This window comes from Drosophila biarmipes, chromosome 3R, assembly GCF_025231255.1.
Source record: "Drosophila biarmipes strain raj3 chromosome 3R, RU_DBia_V1.1, whole genome shotgun sequence".
Taxonomy (NCBI): domain Eukaryota; kingdom Metazoa; phylum Arthropoda; class Insecta; order Diptera; family Drosophilidae; genus Drosophila; species Drosophila biarmipes.
In genome coordinates this window covers 8,183,583-8,192,541 of record NC_066616.1, presented here as the reverse complement: position 1 = coordinate 8,192,541, position 8,959 = coordinate 8,183,583, and positions in this window count along the sequence as shown.

The window sequence follows — 8,959 nt, the reverse complement described above, 5'->3', positions numbered from 1 at the left end:
ATGTAAAGGAGCGCGCGGTAATCGATCGCCAAACGCTCACACCGACGCCACACAAAAACACTGACACTCTACCCGATGCAACCGCTCGACCGCTTCGCTCGCTCGCTTGGATTTCCCTATATAGATTACAGATAGTTTCCCTGGTCCGCAAAAAATATGATTTCGATTTTCGAGAGCTCTGGAGCTCCTCTGCTGCTCCGGGAAGTTCTTATTATTTTTTCTATATTTTTTCCAGGCGACGGGCGGCGAGACTACGGCGAAACAGCAGCAGCGTGCGTTCAGTCGTCCGGGCAGGAGCAAAGGTAACTTCTGTCTGGCGATGGTGAGCCCCGTGGAAAAGGCCAGAGCTCGTCGTTTTTGTCGGTATTCAGCCTGGAAGGCCGAGCTCCCCGCCGTGCGCTTTTCCAGGGCGTAGGACAACTGCGCATGCGTCTGCGCCTCCGCCGGGCATCCGGCCAATTGGCTGGCAATCCTGCCGTGCCGCGCCAGCTTTTCCCTCCGCTTTTCCCAGGCCCATTACTCTCGCCCAGTTGAGCACATTTGAATAAAATTCTATTCGCGCCGTGCGAAGAAAATCAATTTCCTTGGGCCACTCTCACCTGTCGGTTTGGCTTTACTTTCTTTCCCCATTCTGTCATTGCGTGCCTTTTGCGTTTGCCATTTTTCGTAGCACACGTTTTGGGACCTGCCTTACATAAGCCTGTTTTTTGGGGACTTATTTGCCCTGCCATAAAAACACACAAGCACAAACCATCACTAGAAATGTAATTAATTTACAACAATGGAGTTTTGTTTGTTTTCTTGCAAGCACTTGTAATTATTTTACAACAACCAACTCCCTGTAGAGCAATCGGGCAATTTCTTTGTTAATGCCCAGCAATTGCCCGAACAATAAGCAGACATTTCTTTTCAAGTGCGCCAGACAATAAGACTGTCGAGCAGAAAAGGACTGATTAATATCTGGTGTGACTGCAATGCAGTGGCCAACACCCGCCACAATCTCCACTCGAACACCCCTGCTTTTGGATCAGCTTTTCAGGAATATCTGGGATATTTTCGCCCCGGCTGCCCCACAATTTGCCAATTTCTTTGTCATTTATCACTTGACAAGCACTTTCTGCAATTTATCAAGTCTTAACTCGGGCTCAAAAGGCCACAGAATTATGTTAAGACCATAAAACCGGGTCCCCGAACATGGCATACCCAAGAAATTCAATGGCAAAGTTTCCCGCTACATTCTCACCTTTTGTCTCAACTCTTTTTCTCTGTCACTGGCCTTTCATTTCCTATGCAAAAAGTTGTGGGCTTAAAAAAGTTGGCAATTTATTCAGCGCTTTGCAAGTCTGGGTGATTAGGGGGCAAGTTTTCCGTCGACTTTTCCTTTTTAATTTACAGGAAAAGCGCCCTCAACTGACCCACTGGATCGAGATAAGGTATCCGCTAGTTAGTTGATTACATTTCCATTTACATTTAGCAAAACGCGGGCAAGTGAGAACTGGCAGCTGAACTGAAAGTCATGTCAAGGTTAGAGCAGTTTTATTGATTGATTATCGGGCTTGAGTTCATGAATGGCATGACTCGCCCACTAGTATTTCCCTGTTTTTCTCCGCAGCTTATACAAAGTTTCGCTATGCATTTAAAGTTTGCCTGCCAAGTCCCCAATCAGTGGGAAAACCTTCAAAATCCAGCCACGTAAAAGCAATTACCAGAGAACATTTTTCGGTGTGCTGCAAACTATTTTTGCAGCTTCTTTTATTCGGTTTATTTACAAAGTAGAGTGAGAAACTTTTAATGCACCGATCGATATGAGCCTAAGGACCTGGGCGAATGAGCGGGAGCAGCCGGAGGAGGAGGTGCCTCCTCCCCAAAGGTAAATCAAGGTGTGCCTCGTTTGCCCCGTGTGCGTGTTCCTCGCCGGAGGAGTGGGTGTGGTCTACTCGGGCGGTTCGCCTGCTGCGGATGTTTGCTCCACGGCTTAAACATAACAGCACCCTGTGTGCGGGGGCCAAATTATATGGCACAAGCGACCAGCGGGCCAACGTACTGTGGCCCACCCAAAAGTGGTTGGAAACAAGGTTACCTGGTACGCACCACGCGGCCAAGCGGAGAAAAATGTCTACGGGGCACGCAAGGCGAAAATAAGCGGACCCAAGAAAAAGAAAACGAGCCGTCAGGCGCCCACAATAGACCAAACAAAAAAGCTTGGGAATCCAAAACGCAGCAGGAAAAAATAAAGGGAACAAAGCTGCCATAATAGAGTCCAACTTCTCTAGCTCGAACAAAAGTATCTTACTAACTTAAGGAAAATATTTAGTTAAGTTTAGTTATTGAGTGAAGAACGGAAGAAATAATATTTATTTTATGGAGGATGTATAAATATGGGTAAGCAGGCTTTCTGATTGCTTAAAAATATTTTATTTAATAATACAGATCTTAACTGACCGCAAAAAAAAAGTAAAATACTATTTAATGTACCGGGAATATACAATAAGGATTTCTGAGTATTTAAGTTGACTTCCATTTCCAATGTTTTTTTAATGCTATTTATTTAGGGGATTATTTTATTTAATATGGGACCATTATTAATGATTTATATATCATGGCTTAAGAACATGCCATCCACTTCACATGGCTTTTAGAATTTTAAATTTTATAAGCTGAGAACACTCTGTTAAGCATCTGCTTTTAATGTCACATTTTCTTAAATTATGTTTATTTAACACATGAATTTTCATTGAAACTGTAATTTATTCATGTGCTACAGACAACTTGAATTCAAAAGCAATAGATTTCAAAATCTCCAGAGACGCTCTGTGTCACTCGAGACGTAATTAATGTTTCTCCAGGGCATAAAACATACACATAAATTAAAATAAATTTATTGAGCACAACAAAGATTAGGTTTTAAAGATGTTTAACAAGATGTTCCGTACTTTCTTAAAGAAGCTCAACTGTGAGTAGTTTTATCCGTCGTCGATTTGCGCGGCAGTTAAGCTTAATACAAATTTAATTTACAGCTAATTGTTTGACCCTGGAGATGTGCGATCATTTGTCATTTTGCGAAATGGAGCCGCTTGGGCGATTAATTAATTCTCCGCCAGTAAAGTGGTGCAAACAATTGAAATTCGACACCGGAAGGTGACTGAAAGTCAGCGGAAAGTTCCAGGATCAGGATGCTCGGGTGGGACTCGGCGAGGCAGCTCGAGGCAATACAAATGGGGATAAAATGAACTTCAAAGCGGGATAACGAGCCCAGCAAACAAGCAAACCAGCCAGACTGCAGCATATTGCGTACCTGAATGTTTATTTTCAATTAGGGACTCAGTCATGCCAGTACGAGTGCAGCAATGCCGGGGGTACGAGGTCGCCTGCCGCCTTTTGGCAATTAGATGACGGGTTAGTCTGGCATCTGCTGGGATGTAAGCGAGCCGCAGAACAGACACCACGGCCGCTCCGCAACCACCACCGGCAGTAGGAAAATAAAAAGCCAAACACAGGCCCAGAAATAGAAACAAAAACAACACTTGTAAAATAACACGCTGCGCCTTTGGGTCTCGTTTTTGCCAAGGTGAACCCCGACCACCCAGCCAACCCACCCACCACCTTATGATACACCTTATACCCTCTGCCTCGTGCCCACCCTCCAGGCCTCGTTACATTCTATCGATTTTTATAGCGTGTGTGGGTATTTTTGAACACATCTTCTCCGAGAAGGTATTAGCAGTTTGCTGGTAACGAGAACTAACGCTAAACGCCTTAAATCCCGCACTGGCCTAATTGGATTGCTCCGACCGCAGCGTATCCACAACCGGTTCGTGGCATGTCCTGCCAGGCGCAGGAACCCCTTTTAACATGCCGTCCCGTCCACCCATCGCAGGAGGTTTAAATTATATTTCCCTTAAAATATATCTCCACTGCCAGTGCCGCCGATCCTTTCTTTGCGATATTGACAGCCAGATAGACAGCAGGATACCTGCCAGCCTGCCAGTCTGCCAGTCGGGTTGTTTGGCTCTTGGGCTCTTGCTGCGGCTGTCAGTGGCAGAGTCTGGATTTTGGGTCCCTTGCTGGTGCCACAAGCTTTCCCAGGGCGCAACATTTGACGGCAGTCACGGAAACTCTGGGGGAGTCGGATTCCCGCTGCGACAAAGTTCATTTCGGAGCTGACGACGACCCAGCAAGTGGCGGCCAAAGGTAAACAAGGTATGATACGTACTCAGAAATTGCTCGGGACATCAGGATTTATCACGGCTGAAGAGCTGCAACAACGAGGAAAGTCACTAAAATAAAGTGATAATAGAAGAGGTGAAAAGTGTCTAGCTAAGGAGTGTAAAAACCGATTTTTTGAAAGGCCTGGAATGGCTTTTTGTAAGGAAAATGCAACCAAATCTATGGAATCCATTGTCGATAAGGTAGACTTACATACATATATCTATGTGAAATAAGTTAAATTGCTACAAAAAAATTTAAGTGGCTACCAGCACTTTCCCAGGGGAACTCCTGGAAAAAAACGTAATTTTTATTAATAGTTAGAGTGTCAAAGATTAATGACCAATTGTTTGGTTATATTGTTTAATTTTTATTGATGGGGAATATTTTTGAGAAGTTGTCAATTTGTTGTCAAATTATACAAAATAAGGAGTTTTTGTTCATTAAAACATTCACGAAACCTTTAATTCGCACGACAATTTCCCAAAATGTCGTTATTCGATTGCGGGTTAAACCACAATGAACTGCAAACTTCATTGGCGATTCATAAAGCCAAACGAGCATAAACCACTGAAAATATATACGTTTTCAATCCGATCCGTTTACATTGATTGCATAAGCCCCGCGGCATCGCTAATTGCGAGTACTTATAGTTGCAATTGATTGGGCTCTTTGAACCGGAGTCGACAAGTCAACTGACAGGACGAAGGACGAAGGATACAGGTTCAAGAAGGGTAACATGAGCTGATGCCTCGTTAGCAAGACGTTCTGGTGGTGACGGAGTGGGAGTTTCGAAAGGTAAAGAGTTGAGAGTTAAAGCTGCTGGTAAGTAACTCAGTATTTTCCCAACCGAATCGCAATTTGATAAGCGGATGCTGCGTGGGCAGCCAACCCACTCCGTAAATCAGTATTAACTTTCCAGTTAATTTTAATGTTTTCATATAACGTTTAACTCTGGCAACTCAGCCTTTTCGTATATATTTAATCAATAATTGGTAAGCATTCAGCGACATTGTTTTGACAAAAGTTTGTTTATATCAATATTTTAAATTGGAAAATAACTCACTATTGTCCACCTATTTTTCAAATGAATTCCATTATTTTTGATTAACTGAATGGTTGTATTTGAAAAGTCATGACAACATATCAATGATGTCAAATATACATTTATATAGTTTACTTTACTTACAAAACAAATAGTTCACAAATTGAGTACAAAGGATCGAACATCCTAATCAAGTTTAAAAAGAAGTTTAGATCCCTTAAATATATGAGTTTTGCAATTACTGGAATTGTGTAGACCCATTACACGTAAATATGTGTCTCTTGAGGGGAAAACTAATCTGGAAATCGCCAAGCAAATTAGGAGAAAATGGCAGAGAATGCCTAAAATGTGGTGGGCAATAAAATCTAATGGAATCTGCGCAAACTGAATAATATCAATAAAATTAAAATTAAGACGACGCTTTGCGCAGCGAGAGGGAGTGGAGGCAGTCAGGGTGGGAAAGAGAGGGCAGATGCCTAAAGGAAAAGCGGAGCCCACAAAAGAGTGCTAAGGAATTTTCTTCGCCACACGAACGTGTGTGTGTGTGACTGTTACAATGTGTGAGTGTCACGAGTGGTGGAATTTCAAAGGAACAGCGGCCATCAAAATGGCTGCCGAAAGTGTTGAAGTGTGTAAGTGAGCCGAAATGAAGAAGAGGAAGAACTAACAATGGCCGACATCAAAGCCCCGTCTGAATGGGTGCAAGAGGGAGGGAAGGCGCCGTGTTAGATGGACGAAAATAAACTAAATACCCAAGGGAATGTCCGAAAATATTCGTATAGTTGTCCGCTTTTTGGAGGGCGAGTCCGCCAAAATTAATTGCGAAAGTCGCATGTTTTTGTTTTGTTGTTTTGTCAACTTAACTCAACACCAATGTCAGCGGGACAAACGTTTGGTGTGCGTGTTTAATGCCCGTGCCCCTCGAAATCGGAGAATGCAACTTTTGACATTTCGATGACCTTAACTATGTTACTAAGCGCGAAACAACAACGAAAACAAGACTTGCAGTTAATTTGTACCACCCACCCTCGCCCCTCTCTCTCGCTCTGCTTCTCGCTCTCTTGCTGTCCCTTTTCCTTTGGCCTGTAACCTAAATTCATATTACTGTGTTTCAGTTCCCACTTTGCGGCTCTCGTTTCTTGCCATCGTTCCGCAAAAGTGCTTTTGCCAAATCCCCCTCTACTTCCGTCTGATTTTGCCACTGCTTTTGCCCTTACTGTTATTTCATTCAAACATGGCCGCGTGGGTGTGGCCTTGTCACCCACACAGTTGCGAAATCCTCTCCCACGCACACACACGCATACACCCACACCAGCTAGGAGTCGGCTGGAAGCAGTAGGCGGAGCCGTTATTCCGTCGGTTCCTGGCAGAATGAACCCGCTCTGCCTTCCAGCGACGCATTCCAGAGCTCCCAGCAAGTCACATATGACTTCCAGCTGTTCATCAGCTGTTCAGCTCGGCTGGAACGTTGAGGAGTAATGAGTGTGAGGAGAAACGAGTGTGGTGAAAGCTGTTCGTTTGGAAAAGTGCAGTTTCCTCTTCACCAACCCCTTCGTCCTAACATTTGAAAACTATAAAAAAGTTGAGCAATTTGCCGATGATTTGGCATTTCTTGTAACCAAAAGAGTTTCTGTAGACTATGGGTTACACTGAAAAAGGGTCTAATTGATTGATTGATTTTATAAGCAACATTTATAAGTTCATATAAGTTATTTATAATTTATCAAAATATTTAACATATTTAACACCACTACAGAAAATTATGTGTATTAATAGTCTGTTTGGGGATCAAATTACTTAACATTTCAAATGAAAACAATAAGTATTCATTTATAGTAAAATATTTTCAGAGTGCACTGAAATATGGGATGGCAAACAATATTCTAATTATTTTTGAGTAAGACAATCGAACATCGAAGCGCACTGCTGAAATATTGAACAATTTCAGGCTTTGTCTGGTTGTTTAAGCCCCCAATTCAATTAACAGCCTGCAGACGACAGACCTCAATCACTCAGCTCCCTCGCAATCATTGCAGATGAACAGCGACATTCGAAAGAGGAATAAAGTTTTAATGCGTATAAATTGCGTATGCCTAAAGAGGGCCAGAAAAATTAATGCCGGCATATCACGGAGGGGATTGGCTGAAATGCCCCGAATTGCCAACCGGTCATGACCGAAGAAGGAAAAACCCGGAGAGGGCTGACAGGTGAGATGCGGCGAGTTGGTGTTGATATCCCTCACGCCGCCACTTAAAAATTGGGTTTCAGTTTAGCTTACAGCTCCGGCTTATAGTTCCTGATGTGGGTACGTTTTTGGATGTGGCGTTGGATGCTCCGACTCGGTGACGTCAGCAATGGACTTGAACCGAAATCCCGCCTCGACTTCGAACTTTGACCTATGCTAAATTCGAGCCCAGAGCACTCGAATACCATTTTTCAGAACGCTTGAGGGCGGTTCTTGCAGTCATGTCGCTTCGAATTTATGTGTCAGCTTGATGAAAGGTCATTTGGATTCTACTTCTTCGACAGACGTACATATATCTATCTATCTGTCGGTGGATTTCCTTCTGTCCGCCCGCCGCTGGTAAATTCATAATTTTTGCGACACGTCAATTTGTCACTCACCTGGCCTGACAGCCCGTGTTTTAGATAAATGTGTGTATGGATGGCCTGGCTATATGCCCACAGAGGGTACCTACATATGTTCTCTTATCAGTCAAATCAGTGGAGCCATCAATCAAGGCAGCGCGGGCTGCGGTTTCTGGCTCGGCAGCTGGATTGAGATGGATTGCGATAGATAATTACCAAAGACTTTCAGTGGCCACTGACGGGAAACTGAAAAGTTTTTCAGACCCAATTAGTCAAGGTCGCAGAAGTTAATCCTTAATGCAAATTAAAATGTTTGCATAAAATTGAACGACACTTAAAACTTTGTCCATGAAAACTTGGCTTTTTGCAATGGGTTTTCAAACTTAATTAAATATTAAAATATTCACTTTTGTAGTGGAGCACAAAATTGAATAAAAAATGGATATTACACTGGGAAAAAGAAATTGAGGTATTTAAATTTATTAATTAGTTTTTTAATTAATAAATCACAAAATATTACAAGTAATGAATTCGGATTTTCCTAATATTAGTTTTTTGTTTAAAATATGTTGAGACTTTTTAAGGTACATATCATCAAATAAAGTCGCCAGTATTTCGTTCTTTTTATTGGTTCTATGTGGCACTTAAGTACACGAATCGAATGAAAATGCATTGCACGCCATTGGGGCAATCTTTTATTGATCTGTCATTAGATGATTCTGTCATTAATGTGTATTTATTTATTAGCTGGAAACAAAGACGTGAAAATTGGTTCAATGCCGGAGTTTATTTCTCGATGAGTGTTTGCCATATTTGCACAACTCTGCATAGATGCATGAAGATACTCGTAAATACATAATGGGAATAATTATAGATGTCGTTTTCCGATGTAATTGCTGGCCAAGTGCGACACAGCACTCGAGATCGGAGCTGCAGCTCATCTTAACCCAGAAAAGAGGCGACATCTGATAAACGCGACGAACCCACTTTACTATATTGTATTGGCAAATGAGGCACCTAATGCCAGTGCTTTGTTTTCATGCCCCACTAGGGCACGAGTATCTAGATTCCATCGCCATTGCCATTGACATTGCCATTACCATTACCTTTCGTCATTGG